Source organism: Bos indicus x Bos taurus, chromosome 19 (assembly GCF_003369695.1).
Source record: "Bos indicus x Bos taurus breed Angus x Brahman F1 hybrid chromosome 19, Bos_hybrid_MaternalHap_v2.0, whole genome shotgun sequence".
Lineage (NCBI taxonomy): Eukaryota > Metazoa > Chordata > Mammalia > Artiodactyla > Bovidae > Bos > Bos indicus x Bos taurus.
Window position 1 is genome coordinate 29712755 of NC_040094.1, and position 16153 is coordinate 29728907.

The 16153-nt window shown below is 48.7% G+C and overlaps 1 protein-coding gene across 2 annotated transcripts in view; it reads right to left on the reverse strand.

The window, feature by feature from the left end:
• STX8 (syntaxin 8) overlaps positions 1 to 16153 on the reverse strand; it is a 208645-nt gene that overhangs the window by 13572 nt on the left and 178920 nt on the right. The window lies entirely within an intron of this gene.

A 16153-nucleotide genomic window follows, 5' to 3' on the forward strand; every position in this document is an offset into this window, starting at 1 on the left:
ATGCGGCATCAGAGAACTGCCATCCTTGAATGCTAATAATATGTAAGCTTAGAAATAACACATGACGAGAGTTTGCTGGAATGAAGGGTGATGTAATGACAAGTGGAAACAGAAGGGGGACTTATTATGGAGTGTAGAAAAGGTGGGCCAGAGAGGAAGGGCTTGCCAGTGGCAGCCAGCCCTGGCCAGTGCAGGGGGACCCTGGCCCGCACACTCCGCAGCCGCTTGGCCTGTGGGGATGCATGGTCCAGACCGTGTGTCCGCGGGTGGCTGGGTTTGCAGTTCCATGCCCTGGTGAAAACTGTGCTTCTTAAACTGAGGGCTGTTGCCTTAACCAGGGGCCTCTCACTTTACAGAGTGCTGGTCACCAGCTGGGGGCTTTAGTCAAGAGGAAGGAAGGTGTGGGGGGTGGCGGGGGGGTTGGAGGTAGGAGTCAGATGACAGAGCAGACACAAGATGTCACCCCAAATTTGGGTGAATTTGGGTAAATGCGTTTCAGCTGACGTGGGGCTGGTTAGCACATTCCTTGTGCTTTGGGTCACTCTGTCATCTTGAAGTCATACTGGCCCCCCACCTAATCTCTGTTTTTCTCTGTCACCTCCAAGGTGACAGGGACTATATATAACCAAGAGCCACAGTGGGGAGGACAGAAGGATGACCGCTAAGAGCTGTGGGAGAAATGAAAACTGAGGGCTGGGGCGAGCAGCCAGGAGTGGTCATTTCACTTGAAGAGCCAAGTCTCTTACCAGAGAACCAGAATGACGTCCTGATCCCTCAGCTTGTCTGCGCAGTCCGTCCCCATCAACGAGGCAGCCCAATGAGCCCTACTGTGAGCTGGAGGTCACTCTGGCTTTCAAGCCACAGCCATTAAGTGATCGCAAATTCTCTGTCCCACCACCTCCCAGCGCCGGACGTGGTACTTCCCAACCGTGCAGCAGAGGGATGGGGGACGGGCGTGGACACACGCTTTCCCTCCTTGGGAGGCCGCAGAGTGGAAGAGCCAGAGCTGCACCGTGGGTGGAGACGCCAGATGGCTCGCATTCAAATCACAACTCTGTCACTCGGGGAAGGAACCAATCCTTTGAGCCCCAAGTCGGGAGAATTCTAACCCTGAGCTCCCAGGGTTGTCATGGAGACGCCACGAGGTAAAAGGCCTGGCACCGAGCACATGACCTGGTCCACGGCACGTTCTTGAGTGACACTGGCTGCTGTTATCACCTCCTATAAACTGGTGTGGCTACGAGCATGGCACTCAGGGTCCTCAACCTTTGGCCAGGAGACACTTTGCTCTGTCCCTCATCTGTGACCCCCTTTAGCCTCCAGTGCTGCCTAGCCTCCTCCAGCTCACAATACCAACACCCAGGAAAAAGGGTTCTCTGAGGGCTATGTGGCCAGCCACCTGCCCTCAGGCATGACTACTCGGTGCAACCCAGATATGACTGCCACACTGTTCTTGAAAATCTTCTCTGTCACTCCTCAAAGACTACCAGGAAAAACAGATTCTGAAATTTGTGCTCATGCAAAATTCTGCAACAGCCTGTATGCCTGTATGTACAAAAATTAAAATACACTTCTTAATGTATCATAAATTAAGAGTGCATCAATAAATGCAATTCATATCTGCTCCATCAGAAAGCACACGCAGTCTTCTACCTGGAGGGCCCCGATGGCCTCCTCTTGCTGCTTTCAGACACGAATTTAATGACGTTGCTGCAGTGAGACGCCTGGCTGCAAGGGCGGACTGACAACCTTCCAGCACCCTGGTGAGGGGCTAGCTTCCCGTGGGCAGCACGGAGAGTTGTGAGCCCTCGGGCGCCGTCAGGATGGGTTGGGTGAGGACCACAAAGATTGAGAAGCTGCTCTGCACTGCGTCATGGAAAAGGGCCCCTTTCTCAAAGCAGCAGCAGGCTTGCAGTTCAGTAAAGGAAACACCCAGGATGGTCAGGCTGCAGAGCACCCACCCCACGCGTGGTCTCACCGCAGCACTGTTCACGCTGTGCAGTGAAGGTGCCATCTTACTGTCGTGTGGACCCCTGCAACAACGCCCCATCCAGAACAACATTCTCTAATGTGCTTCACCACCCACAAAGACATCCTTCTACGAACGGCGAGGATCCATTAACCTTGACCTTCACAGAAGAAAGGCGCCTTTTCGGCAGCACCAATTAGTGAAGCATCAGAGTGTGGGTTCCTATGTGAACAGTCAGGGTGGACAGTCGTCCTTCCTGGCCCCAATGTGGCTCTGACAGGTGCTCAGGGTCAATGATGTCACCAATGAGCTGACCGAAAAAAAAAAAACCCAAACAGGTGAGATCCCCAACCAGATGTTCTAGAATATGGTAGCCTAAAAACTGTTGAGCAAAAATTCTACTGGCAAGAAGAAATCAACAGAAGTCTCTGAGGCTCAGGGATTCACTCAGCAGAGTTCAAAGAGGGGGAACCAGACCAACCGAAGGACCGGCCTGCAGTGCTGGCCTACAACACGTGGACCAAGGAACTTTCAAGGATAAGGCAACCCGGGAAGAAGTCCTCGTCCTCTTCCTTCCTCTGAAGGTGGTCAATGTGTAAGGGGCTTAAAGAGACCACAGAAGTACAGTCACAGAAAGGCATGCTGATGGCCACAGGGTCCCAGGGGTCACACGTTACGAGCCTGTTCAAGCTGATGACGGGTGTTTGCCTCTGACACGCTGTGCAAAACACATGGAGAGTCTGCCTTTCAGATGTGAGCTGTGAGGGCAGATGCTACAGGTGTCTGAGGATAATATTAAAATGATGTCATTAATGTCTCCTCCTCCACTCCCCCGAAAAAAAGTCGAAGAGACGATTTCAGGATGTCAGGTTTGGCTTTGAAATATTTGTTGGCTTACATGAAAAAATGGTCTGTCAGATATTTCAGAAATCATTTCAAAGCAAAATACAAAAAGTGGAATTCTGACACAGTCCCAAAGAAACGATCCAGCTTTCCCACCCCGGCCTCTCACTCAACATGCACCCTCTCTCACACCTTGGCACCTTGGCAGGGACTGTTCGCACCAATTCTGAGCCCCCTGCCAACTTCTACAGCCAGCACCCCAACACTGGCTTGGGGCCTCAGCTCAAAAACATTCCCTCCCCCAGGGACACCTCCTCCCGTGTGCCCAAGGCGGTCTCTGAACCACTGTTTCTGGGCGGCTTCTGCATACTGAACATGCGCATTAGAGACATTGACTTAACACTTGGGGAAATTAATGACTGACTGGGTTCAGGCTCTACCTCCCTAATGGCCGGAAAATTCTGAGAGGACAGACCTTGTGTTTCCGTGTCCGTGTCTCCAACATGTTATCCACAGGTGACCAGGACAGATGTCACTTAATACCTGCTCAACACATACGTATTTTTGTTTTGGTGGATTAAATAGCACCTCATTGTTGAGATTCAAATACTGTTTTGGATATTAAGAGACAGTAGAATGGATTTCGGGCTTCCCTGGTGGCTCAGGGGTAAAGAATCTGCCTGCCACTGCAGGAGACGCAGGTTGGATTCCTGGGCTGGGAGGATCCCCTGGAGAAGGAAATGGCAACCCAGCCAATATTCCTGCCTGGGAAATCACATGGATAGAGGAGCCTGGCTGGCTACAGCCCATGGGGTTGTTGAGGAGAGGGACAGGACTTACTGACTAAACAACAACAGGATGGATTTCAAATGCATTATCACTTGGCAGTAGTTCGTGTGGATGTTTTAGCTGGTAGAACAGCACTTGGTGCATAATAAGTGATCGATGTATGTTGAAATAAGTAAGTGAGTGAACACATGAAAGAGCATCAGTTCAGTTCAGTTGCTCGGTTGTGTCTGACTCTTTGTGATCCCATGAACTGCAGCACGCCAGGCTTCCCTGTCCATCACCAACGGCAGAAGCTTGCTCAAACTCATGGCCATCGAGTGGTGATGCCACCTAACCATCTCAGCCTCTGTCATCCCCTTCTCCTCCTGCCTTCAATCTTTCCCAGCATCAAGGTCTTTTCCAATGAGTCTGTTCTTTGCATCAGCTGGCCAAAATATTGTATTGGAGCTTCAGCTTCAGCGTCAGTCCTTCATTCCAATGAATACTCAGGACTGATTTCCTTTACAATTGCATGGTTTGATCTCCGTGCAGTCCAAAGGACTCTCAAGTCTCCTCCAACACCACAGTTCAAAAGCATTAATTCTTTGGCACTCAGCTTTCTTTATAGTCCAACTCTCACAACTAATCAAACCGGATCACATGGACCACAGCCTTGTCTAACTCAATGAAACTATGAGCCATGCCGTATAGGGCCACCCAAGATGGACAACGGGTCATGGTGGAGAGTTCTGACAAAACGTGGTCCACTGGAGAAGGGAATGGCAAACCACTTCAGTATTCTTGCCTTGAGAACTCCATGAACAGTATGAAAGAGCACAAACTACCAATAAAAGAGGTTATCATAAAATATTGGCTCTAAAAAACTATAAGGGGCTACAGGTAAAGTAAGTTGGTGTTGCCAAATTAAAAATCAATACATTGCCCGTTAGTGGTTAGTGACCTGGTATCAAATCCTAGGAGAGAACAGATTCTACGTGTATCTTTCAGGTAAATGAACAGTTACATTTTGGTGAAACGCTAGGATTTTACCAGATCCTCATGGGCTTCTTTCTAACACACAATTCAGACTCAGAATTTTCAGCCAAGGGGACCCTCTTTGTATCACATTGAACAGTTCCTGTTCACAGTTCCTTCATTCCCTGGAATTTTTATTCAGTTGCCATTTGCTGATATTCCTGAGAAGGTTATTACCGAAAACTACCTGATGCTGCCAACGCTATGCTTGTGTTCAGAGCAGTACTACTCATGCTGTGGTCTCAGGAGTATCGCCCTAGAGCTGGTTAGAAATGCAGCTTCAAGGGCCCCACTCATGCCTACTGAGTCCGGGTCTCTGGGGGTGGAGGGGCCTCCCAGAAGCTGGGTGTTAACAAGCCCTGCTCGTGATTCTTCTGGCACTTACGTTTGAGAACCACTGGGTTGGAGGTCAGGATCAAAGCTCACTGGTGGTTCTCCACACCACAAGATCAAATAGAATCTGTTAACAGCACAAGAAGAGCCAGGGCTTTCTCTGGGTACTAGATAGATGACGCTCAGGGTCCCTAGCCAGGAAGAAAGTCACTGTCCCGGCTGATGATATCCAGAGTGAGGAAGGCAAGCAGGCTGTATCTGACACACCAGTCCCACCTGCCCCCAGCCCCACATCAGTATCACCTTGGCCTCCTTTCCTCTTGACTGAGAGAGCTATGTTCTGAGCTCTGCAGGACCAAACCAACAGCCAGAGTGGCCCAAAGACGACCCCTGCTCAGAACAGAGAATGATTCAAAGAACCAGTGCTATGGTTTTTCTGGTAGTCATGTACAGAGATGTGAGAGTCGGGCCATAAAGAAGGCCGAGTGATGAAGAATGGAGGCTTTCAAACTGTGGTGTTGGAAAAGACATTTGAGAGTCCCTTGGACTGCAAGGAGATCACATCAGTCAATCCTAAAGGAAATCAACCCTAACTATTCATTGGAAGGACTGATGCTGAAGCTGAAACTCCAGTCCTTTGGCCACCTGATGCGAAGAGCTGACTCATTGGAAAAGACCCTGAAGCTGGGAAAGACTGAGATAGATTGAAGGGAAAAGGAGAAGGGGGCAGCAGAGGATGAGGTTGGCCAGTAGCAATGCCTGAACACACATGAATTTGAGCAAACTCCAGGAGCGAATGGAGGACAGAGGAGCCTGGCGTGCTACAGTCCACGGGGTCACAAAGAGTCGGACATGACTTAGCGACTGAACAGCACAGAACCATCTCCACTGGGTTGCCAGACTTTTCTGTCAAGCATCAGGTTGACCCAGGTGGCCTTAGTTCCTAAGGAGCTTTGACCCTTCTTCTTCCTTCCAGAAGGAAGGCCCTAAGAGAGGAAGAAGAGCCTGGTGTGATTCCAGCTTCACAGGTGACCACTGATTGCCAGTGGGCCAACGTGACATTTATTTCCCGTACCGCGTACATGTGTGGGGGTGCTGATCCTGGAGAACATGTGTATTTCTAGTGGTGTACCCCAAAAATAGAGATTCATGATGCTAAAGCACTGGGTGCTGAGTCAAAGGAGGCACTTGCTCACACACACGTACACACACACACACACACACAGTTGCCCCATCCCAGAGGGTGCCCCAAAGCCAGGATGCTGGGGAGCTGGTCATAAAGCATGGCAGCCACTCCTTTAGCCGTCTCCTTCGAGCACTGTGGGTGGGGAAACGAGAGGGGGATGGCTAATGATTAGTTCCTTATGGTCCTGGCATTCTTGAAGTATATTCTTTACACCCGCTGGAACACTCCTGCATTCTTGATTGTGGGGCTGCAATATATGAGCCTTCCTTTCCGAGTGCTGTCTTTTATGGACTCACCGACATGGCCTCGGGGCGAGACTTGCCTCCCCCACCCCCCACGCCCCTCCTTCCCCACGGCCACGCTCTCCACGCCATCTCCTGTTCTCTTTCTAAGAATGCAATAAACATTTCAGCACAATCTTTTCAATCCACATTATTTATAATATTCTGACCATCCATCGAGCCTGGCTAGAAGGCAAAGTAATAAATCAAACTTAACAACAACAGAAAAAAGAAGGAAAGGGCGGGGGGGTGGAAATCCCCCTTTGGCTAGGCTAAGGCCGGAGACGTTTCATTCCCTGAAGGGTTTAGCTGTGTTAGGAAAAGTGAGATGAGATGAGACTCTGGGTTTAGAATGACGCAGAGTCAGGAACTCCAGTCTATAGGCATAATCATAACTGTGTAGAAATCTCAAACAAACGTACCTCTCAGGGGTGTCGTGAGGATAAACGAGATACGTGGGAAGCACTCCGAGTGCCTCAGATAAAGGCAACTGGAGCCCAGTTTCCCCTTCTGGGTCTAAAAAAGGTCATCTTGGAACGGAGAGGGAGCAGTCTCCTTCCCACACCCCCGAGCTCCAGTCTCTGCTAACCAGCAACCCCTCTACAGGCTCCAATGTGTGTGAGTGTGGTGGTGGGGGTGTGTGTGTGCAAGCCTGATGTGGCGGCGGGGCTGGGCCCGGGCAGGCAGTGTGACAAAGGCGGCCTGGGCACTGGGTGCTGACTCTGGTGGCCACCCTCAGGGTGCCCCTTCTCCCCACCAGCGAGGACCACGCCAGGCCACACACAGCCAGGGGTCTCTCTGAGGATGCCGCTGCTCCTGGAGGGGTGGCGGGAGAGACCGGAACTCCTCCTGGGTCACGCTGCGTGGTGCTAGGCAGGTGTACACAGTCTGACTTTTCCTCACAGAGACAGACTCTGGCTTAAGAGCTTGCTGGCAATTTCAAGGTTTATTTAAACAAATGCGGAGGCCGGCACAGGCTGTTGGCTAGCTGAGTTACTGGCCTGAGGCCTCTGCTCTGGCGAGGCCCCCGCTCAGGCCGCATCTCACTCTGGAAACCTCGGAGGGTCATCCTTGCCCCGGAGCCGGCAGGGGTTACCGGGCCTGGACCTCAAGGCAACGGCTCCAGGCCTGTGGGTCCTGGGGCAGCCTCTGCCATTGGCTCCAAGTGGTCCCCTTGAGCAGTTTTCCGGATATGAGATGCTGTTCTTCTGTCCAGGCTGAATTCAGGTATCAGATGGAAGATCAGAGCAACTGACTCACAGCCCATATGTCCATCACCACAGTCTCACCTTGTTTCTGGGGAAATGACTGTGAGTGACTGCACGTGAGACTCTGGTACCAGAAAATCGGGCAGGCGAGTAACTTTTTTCATTAAAATTGTCCAACTTGCCAATGGATGTCACTCGCCACTCTCCCATTTTGCTTTTCAGCCTAACTGGGTTTTGTTATAGGACAGACACGCGTTCCTGTTCAGACATGTCACCCGTTTGCTGGACAGGGTGGTAGTGAAGGTCCTGACCAACGTTCTAGAAGGGTTCTGACACCAGCTTGATTTTTGTTCGTCACTTCTACCAGTAAGTGCCCAAAGGGAAAGCAAACACATTTATGGGTAAGATCCACATTGTTTAAACAAAGTCCCTCTAAAGCACAACAATTTATTTTCAAGGTCCCTGGGTCAGAAACCACCCAAATTTTCATCACTTTACTACTACAGTCAGTGGTTCACTTCTTCAGCTGCTGATGACCAGACCTGCTCTTACTCTAGTGTATAAGGGCTGAGTGGCTGACCCAGACCCCAGGGGTGTCCTCCTCACTATAGGCCACTCTTACCCACAAGCATCGCAGGGGCCTCTTCCCTCAGCATTGACCCCCCGGGCTGAACCCCTCCCCCGTCACTCCCCAGTAGCGGCCCCACGACACTGGGGCCCACCAGTGCTCACCATCTCCCTCCTCTCGGGTCCTCTCCCTGGTTGCTCTGCCCTCCCCACCCTTCCCTGTTTATGTGCCCCCTCTCCTTGTCTTTACCCATGGTCTCAGTGACATGGAAGGCTCTAGAGCCACACTGCTTGGGTTCAAATTCTGGCCACTCGACTTCCCGTCTGTGTGACTATGGGCAAGCTATTTAACCTGTCTTGGTCTCACCAAGACATAAGGATAAGAATACTGTACATGAGGATAAGAGTACTGTACAAAATGCCCCGGAAACAGAATCTGTAACACAGTAAGTGCATGACAAACATTGCCTTTTCTTCTTCTTAAGCATTTACCAGGCATGTTTCCTGGTGTTTCAATAGCCCCTTCCAGTGGGATCTGTTTAGACCAAGGCTCTGGTGGAGGGTGGCCCAAGGCAGTGGCCATTTATACCCCATGATGCTGCCCATCAAGCCATGGTGACAGGGGCACACAGAGAGGTCAGCCAGCCCACCTGGCCCATCTCAGCCCAGCACATGAGGCTGAGTTGCACAAACAGGTTCTTTGTTCTGGAGCTAAACCAGGGAATTGGGAGCAATGCAGGCTCCCCAGGTCCGCTGTGCTCCCCAGGTCCGCCGTATTCCCTAACAACAGTAACCAGGTCCTTAGGATAAACCCGCCTGAGCTTATTACTGTGATAATGTGAGTGATTCTAGTTTTGTTTCCAACCAAAGAAAGAAAGAAAGTGAAGTCACTCTGTTGTAATCGACTTTGTGACCCCACAGACTGTCGTCTACCAGGCTTCTCTGTCCATGGGATTTTCCAGGCAAGAGTACTGGAATGGGTTGCCATTTCCTTCTCCAGGGGATCTTCCCGACCCAGGGATCGAACCCAGGTCTCCAGCACTGCAGGCAGACGCTTTACCATCTGAGCCACCAGGGAAGCCCAAAAGATCTCCCAAAGAACAAAGGTTTAATTACCATGTGTCTCGTGATACGGATATATGCACTTAAACGACAGAGTTGGACGGAAGGAATACATTTCTAGTTTCAACATTCTGAGTCATCAGCAAGATGGCGGGGAGGCTTTCTGTCACTTGCGGAATCAGACTTTTTAGGCCATCAGCGAGATAACTAAGACATGAACAAAACTGGTTTTTGTCAGTCACCTTTTAACATCCACCCCCTTTTCAAATCCAGATTCTCAGGGTTTGCAAGTATTATCAGGACCAGTGTCTTCATGACTGAAGGTGAATGAAGAGCAAACTCTTTTCCAGTTAATGTCCTTGTCACTCTGGAGAATGGCCCTAACCAACCACGTGTCTCCAATGAGAAATCATGGAGCTTTCTGGAGCACAGGGTGGAGCCAGGAGAGAAGGAAGGGCGGGAGATGAGAGCTGGGGAAGGTCACTGAGGGCAGGATGTACATGGGTCCGGATGGGGTCTAAGCTGGGCCGAGAGGAGAAGCCACGCATCCTCCATCCATCACTAACTGACTCTGTGCCGGGTATGACGTCAGAGGCTGGGACTACAACAGTCAAGATGGACGTGACCCCTCGCCCCAAGGAACTTCCATGCCAATAAGAGAGAGATCCCAATTACCACACAATACGACAATCACAAATCACGGGTAAGTGCGAAGGAGCCAAACAAGGGGCTATGATCAGAGCTGCTTTGATGGAGCGCCTCCTCCTGGCGACCTAGAAGTTAGGATTTAGTCACGAGAGAAGCTGAGAGTGTACCATGTGCTGGGCACTCTGCTCACCGTCTTCTGTACATCAACTCGAAGCCCCATAACAACCCTGCAAACCGACAGCATGATTGTGACAATGATGATGTCGGTGAGAGAACCCGAAGCTCAGAGATGTGAAGCAATTTACCTAAGGTTTCAAAGCTCTTTTGTGTTGGGCCTTGGATATGAACCTGGGTTTCACCAATTTCAACAGTCATGGTCAAAACTTTGCAGTAACATTAAGACTGTACAGATGTATGGTTGGATGGCAACACCGACTCTATCAACAGGAGTTTGAGTAAGCTCCGGGAGTTGGTGATGGACAGGGAAGCCTGGCGTGCTGCAGTCCATGGGGTCGCAGAGTCGGACACGACTGAGCGACTGAACTGAAGACTGTACAGAGGTATAGGAAGTCCTATGAATACCGACAACACACCTTCCAAACCACCCTCTCCGCTTCCACTGCCAGTCGCCTGGTTTCAGATGAACTACTGTGGACAACTCTGCCTTCCTGCTCCAGGACCACCAGGCGTCAACAGTCGCCCTCTGCTGCTCAAGTCAACCCTCCTCTTAACTGTGAATTCAAAGCCTAACCACATCTAGTCCTTGGCTTCTCTTAGAGAACTAAAGGAGACAATTATTGCTTGCAGAAAATGAGAACATCTAAGTTGCAAATAACTGAACAGTCAACAGAAAACCTATATAAACTGAAGTAAAGAGGGTGGTTAATGGCACCCCACTCCAGTACTCTTGCCTGGAGAATCCCATGGACAGAGGAGCCTGGTAGGCTGCAGTCCATGGGGTTGCGAAGAGTCGGACACAATTGAGCGACTTCACTTTCACTTTTCACTTTCATGCATTGGAGAAGGAAATGGCAACCCACTCCAGTGTTCTTGCCTGGAGAATCCGAGGGACGGCAGGGCCTGATGGGCTGCCGTCTGTGGGGTCGCACAGAGTCGGACATGACTGAAGCAACTTAGCAGCAGCAAAGAGGGTGGTTAACAAACAGAATGCTACAAACCCTTTCTTAATGAACTGGTCACAAGCCATCAGAAAACACAATGAAAAAATCTGACTCATAACTAAGCTAATAAACAGAGAACAAAGAACTTAATAAAAATGGGCAGGATTGATAGTTTGAAAATGCCATAATACTGAAGGGACATTCAAGAATAAGTCTGAAGAAAAAGACAGCCAGACTCATATGCCTGGATGGGAAGATCCCACACTGGGCACAAGTCCCTTCTCTCCAAATCAGCAGAAACATTTAACTCAGCTACAATAAAAGCAGCAACGGGGGTTCAGGAATCTGCTAAATTACTGTGAATCTGCCAGGGAGATCCCTATATTTTGCAGATAAGGAAACCAGGGCCTAGAGAGGTGAATAAAACGAAAAACATCTAAGACAATCAGTGTGGAGACACAAACACTCACCACTGGACCTTTGCTGCCACAGAGCTGTGTGTGTGTGCATGTGTGTATGCATGCACACACTTATGTCCACATACCCGTGCACATGTGTGCTTGTGTGTACATGTGTGTGCATGCATGTGTGCACATGTGTGTGCAGGGAATAAGGAGGAGAGCAGGTTACAGAGGGCCTTGAGTGTTGTCACCAAGCAGACCCTGTCTGACAGGTTTCTGCAGAGAGAAATGGTGGCAAAGAGGAAAATGGTTGCTAAAAGCAAATTCACATTTTCCCAAAGCATGCCCTGGCTTCTGTGAGGAGGGTGGGTTGGAAGGGAGACAGGGAACAGGGTCAGGAGATGCCAGGAGGGACCCAGAAGATGGCAGGCACCTGGAGGAAACCTGTGAGGCTTTTCCAGAGCCACTCAGGAAGCAGGATCCACAGGGACTGGGCCAAGCACAAGGGGAAAGCCAGAAATGACTCCTGAGGATTTGGCTGGAAAAACTGAGTGCTTGGTGGTCTTGCTCATCAAATCAGCAAATAGAGAAAGAAGCGCGGGGCTGGAGAAGATCACAAGCCTGACTCTGGACATTTTGGGTTTTATTTCGAGCAAGTTTTGACAGCCTGGTATTTGCTTTTCTTCCACTGGGATTATATAAAACTTGTCTGTTGGGCTAGCCAGCCATTGAGGAAAATTTCCTATTTTGGTGGGGGGTTTGGAGGCAGCCAACAATCTACTTTAAGGATCCCAAGTGTGAAGCAGGCATGGCTTGTTGGAGCAGTTGTCAGAGTGGTAAGGGGCTCGGGTACTGGTCTAGCAGACGGCTGATAGAGACCCCGCCCTGCAAGGCCCTTGGGGTCTCCTGCCTGTGCTCCGTGCTCCTCTCAGAAGCTAAGCCCCACACCGCCTCCCCATTCTCTCCTCTCCTCTCTCCCAAGACTCCCAGATACTCACTTTACGTTCTTGTACATGTGATAATATTTTGGTTGGTCCCTGATGATATTTTCTTACCAGAATCCCTCCTCTTTGACATCCTAGGCTACGTGCATTCACTCCTTGTATTCCTCCAAACATGACGGTGTTTTACAGTCTGGTAAGAAAGTTTCAATGGAAAGGCACGTAATTGGAAGCCATCCTTTTTCATTAATGAAACAGTGTCTCCAGGTGTCTGTTTTCTTAACTTATAACGATCCCCCGTGTACCCTGATCCTTAGACTGAGCTGTTGATCCGAGAGTGGCGAAAGGTCAGCCAGAGGAAAGCTGGCTGTCTCCTCTATTCCACACGCCTCTGGTCAAACTCTCTGGGCAAAAGAAGCAGAGTTGAGCTTCCCTGGCTCACCTGTGGCAGCCTACCCAGCTGAAAGAGGGATTCTAAGAGGAAACAGGCCTTTCTGAGAGCCAAGAGTTGAATCTGCAAATTCAAATGTGTGAAATGAGACAGTGGCTTTACGGGGATGAATCTGTCTTCCTTTAACCAAATGAAGAACCGTATGTACCTACTGGATGTCTAAGACACCCATCAACACAGGTGGAAGCAAGAGAGCTTAGATGTTTATTGTAGAACCTTGCTAGGGATGCTGGAGGATAAGGCAGTCCAGGAAATCAGACAGGTATAGGAAAAAGGGGGCTTCACGGTGACAGACCCCCTAAATGGAATGTGACTCCAGACTATCAGAATTTGAGAGAAAGTATTTTGTGGAGCCCTCAGGACTGCCTGTAGTAACTTCTGAACCCTCCACCATCAAATAATATGTTTTACTCTGACAAGAAGCTGTAGATAATTAGAAATGTCTTTCGTTAAATGAAGGAGGCTTTTTCCTTTTGATCAACAGTCAACGTTTTGTGTTTCAAACAGAATTCTCAGGGTTTTCATTTCATAGGGTCAGAGTACAAATTTGAGAAAAGTACTCGAATGTAGAGCTTTTCCAATAGATGGAAGATACCCTTTTTACTTCCTGAGCTTAAACTGTAAGCATCTTTTGAAATAAAAAACAATGTTCTTAAGCAACTAGATGTTTCCCACAACTTCTGTCTGTAGGGATTCCAGTTCATTTTCTGGAATTTATTAATCAAACACCAAAGTATTATCTATTCAGAAAAGCCTGATGGAAACTGTAACTTGAATAATATTCAAGGATTTTTTTTCTTTTGAAGCAGAAAGCCAGCAATTACTGCACTGGGGAAGGCTTTTTTTTTTTTTTTTTTACTATGGTGCATTTCCTCAGGAGAGGAAATGATTTTTGAGAATACTGAAGCCTTTTCTTATTCTAAAGCAGGCTAGCAACACCTGTACACAATCTTTCTAGACACAATGAGACTTTTCTGAGGTTTCATGTCATGACCATTTAATTTAATAGCTCTAAGAGCTTACCCAGGACACTAATACCTCAGTTAACTGGCACGATTGGTGAATTGGGGATTCCAGTTAACTTAATTTTTCCATCAACGAATAGTAACCCATTTATGCAATGAAATTTCCCCAGCAGGATATAGGGGATCTGGACATCTCTTTTTCAGGTATGTACAATTGTATGTTTTGTCTCTCAGTTTTACATTTAAAAAAAAAAAGAAAAAGAAAAATCAGCATTTTCCCGCCCATAAATCTTCAAATTAATAAGCCAATAATCAACCACATGTCAGAGGCCTCACCAAAGAAACAGAGGTTAAGCTTAACTGTGATAGTATTAGTTAAAGAAAATCAACTTAGTGAGTAAAAGAAAATATATTTCTCTCCTCCATGGAGCAGTCATTTAACACACAAGGCATCAATCTGCACACAGGTGCCACAGGGACAAACAGTACACGGTTTTGGGATCTCAGAAGCTCACGGTTTACATATAGATGGAGTCGAAAACTTCAAATGATACAAGAAATGATGGGTGTTAAAATTTTTTTTCCTTCAAAAGCATAAAAACCAACACTTGCTTTTGATGAATCAAGGCAAATGAAATGTACTTTTGGAAATAATTAGTGAAAAGAAAATAAATTTAAAGTTGCCTTTAACTTTTTAATAAGAGTCTCTAACTTTTTAATTAGGGCTTCCCTGGTGGCTCACTCGGTAGGTAAAAAAATCCGCTTGCAATGCGGGAAACCCAGGTTTGATCCCTGGGTTGGGAAGATCCCCTAGAATAGGAAATGGCTGTCCACACCAGTATTTTTGCCTGGGAAATACCATGGAGTGAGGAGCCTGGCAGGCTACAATCCATGGGTCGCAAGTGTTGGACACGAATTAGTGACTAAACCACCAGCACTAATTTTTTAACCGGCAGAATAAGGACCGATTTTATATTCTGACTTCAACTTAGCAGAATTAGAAAGCTTCAAAAGTTGTTAGGAATGAAACAGGTAAAAGTAACTTCTGAGAAGTTCTGATGTGATTTGTCAGGGGCCCAAAGACCCTGGTTCCCTGGGTTATTCTCCGTCATTCACCTTTTTTTTTTTTTTGCTGAGCTGTGTGGCTTGCAGAATCTTAGTTCCCCAATCAGGGATTGAACCTGGACCTTGACACTGCAAGTGTCAAGTCCTAACCACTGGACCTCCAGGGAATCCCCCGCACTGGTTTTACGTTTTTATTAATATATGCAAAGTCTTTCACAGGCACGAATGGGGCTTGGTTTCTTCCCTCTGATGGTTTCCAGCAGGCAACCTTAGGATCTGAAGTTTTCTGGAATACTAGGTTCCACGCTCCTTGCTTCTCAGTCACCCTTCCCCTCCACCCCTGCAATCCTGATTCAGTGGTTCTGGGATGTGGCCCAAGAATCTGTATTTTTAATAATAGCATCATGTGATCCTTATCAACAAGAAAAACATATGGTCCTGGATAATATGATTTGCCTAAGCACGGGGTGGGGGGGGGGAGGGGGCAGGGACTGGGGCCGGACCCGCGGGGAAGTCATTGGAGCTAGGAGGGAAAGGTTGATTTCCAGGCCTCAGGATCCGGAGAGCCAGCTTCAGTAAAGCCTGGGGCTGGACTCGGGAATCTGCATTGTAAAAAATAATTTTCTTTACCTTTTTGTTTTGGCTGTGCTAGGTCTTTTGTTGAAGCACAATCTTTCTCTAGTTGTCGCAAGCGGGGGCTACTCTTCGTTGTGGTGCACGGGCTTCTCACAGCCATGGCTTCTCTTGTTGCGGAGCATGGGCTCTAGGGCACGTGGGCTTCAGCAGTTGCAGCTCCCGGGCTCCATAGCTGTGACGCATGGGCTTAGTTGCCCCTAGGCATGTGGGATCTTCCTGGATCAGGGATTGAATGTGTGTCTCCTGCATTGGCAGGTAGATTCTTTACCATTCAGCCACCAGGGAAGCCCCTGGGGAATCTGCATTTTTAATGAGTGCCTCAGGTGACATCTGGGTTGTAAGAAACATCTCTTTGATTGCTGATAAGCAGCCAAACTTGACTTAAAACAACAGAATCAGGAAAAACTGAAGTCATGATCCAGGGGACTTGCCTGGCAGTCCAGTGGTTAAGACTCTGAGCTTCCAGTGCAGGGGGTGCCAGTTTGATCCCTGGTCAGGGAACTGAGATCCCACAGGCCATGTGGTATGGCCAAGAAAAAATAAAGTCATAATCCAAAGGGGGGAATCGGGGACACCTTGGTCTTCCCAGGCCCAACTGCTTCCTGGATCTACACTGGATGGGCTGTTTCTGAAAGGCCTGCCTCCAGGAGGCCAGGGCTCAGTCCAAAGCACT